Below are 572 nucleotides of genomic sequence, written 5' to 3' on the forward strand. Positions count from 1 at the left end.
ATCCCAGGGTCCGCGCCCCCCCCTCCACCCCCGCTCTCTCTGTGTACGGAAGCCCGGCAGCCCCCTCACCCTCTATCCCTGCCAACGCCGAACCACTTCTGGTGCTGACAGGGCTGGGCCCTTACGGCGTTGGGCGAGGTCGGCGCGACGTAGCGCCACGGATGCCGGCGGCCATGTCGTGCATGGCGCTGCGTCCGAGCCACCCGCGACAGTGAGCACAGGCTTGCACCGTCCATGCGATGGGCGGAGCGTGTCAGCGCGGCTCGAGCGTGTCGCAGCCGGCCCCTCACACTGGCCCACGGCGAGGGGTGCGGGGGCCTGAGTGTCACCGCGACGGGGAGACGCACCCAGGGAGGAGGTGGGGGGAGTGGCGACCGGCATGATGGAGGGGCGGCTGTGGGGCGATGTGTGTGTATGTGGGTGTNNCGTCGCGTTTGAGGCAGGAGCCGTGCTGCGATGACCGAGCCGGCGCACTGCTGCAGCGCGCGTGTGTCTTGCGCTGCTTCGCACCAGGCGATGAGAGTGGGGTGGGGTGCCTGCAGCACTCGGCGGCGGGGGGGGGTGCAGAGCGG

Source organism: Leishmania donovani, chromosome 1, assembly GCF_000227135.1.
Source record: "Leishmania donovani BPK282A1 complete genome, chromosome 1".
NCBI classification, from domain to species: Eukaryota; Euglenozoa; class Kinetoplastea; order Trypanosomatida; family Trypanosomatidae; genus Leishmania; species Leishmania donovani.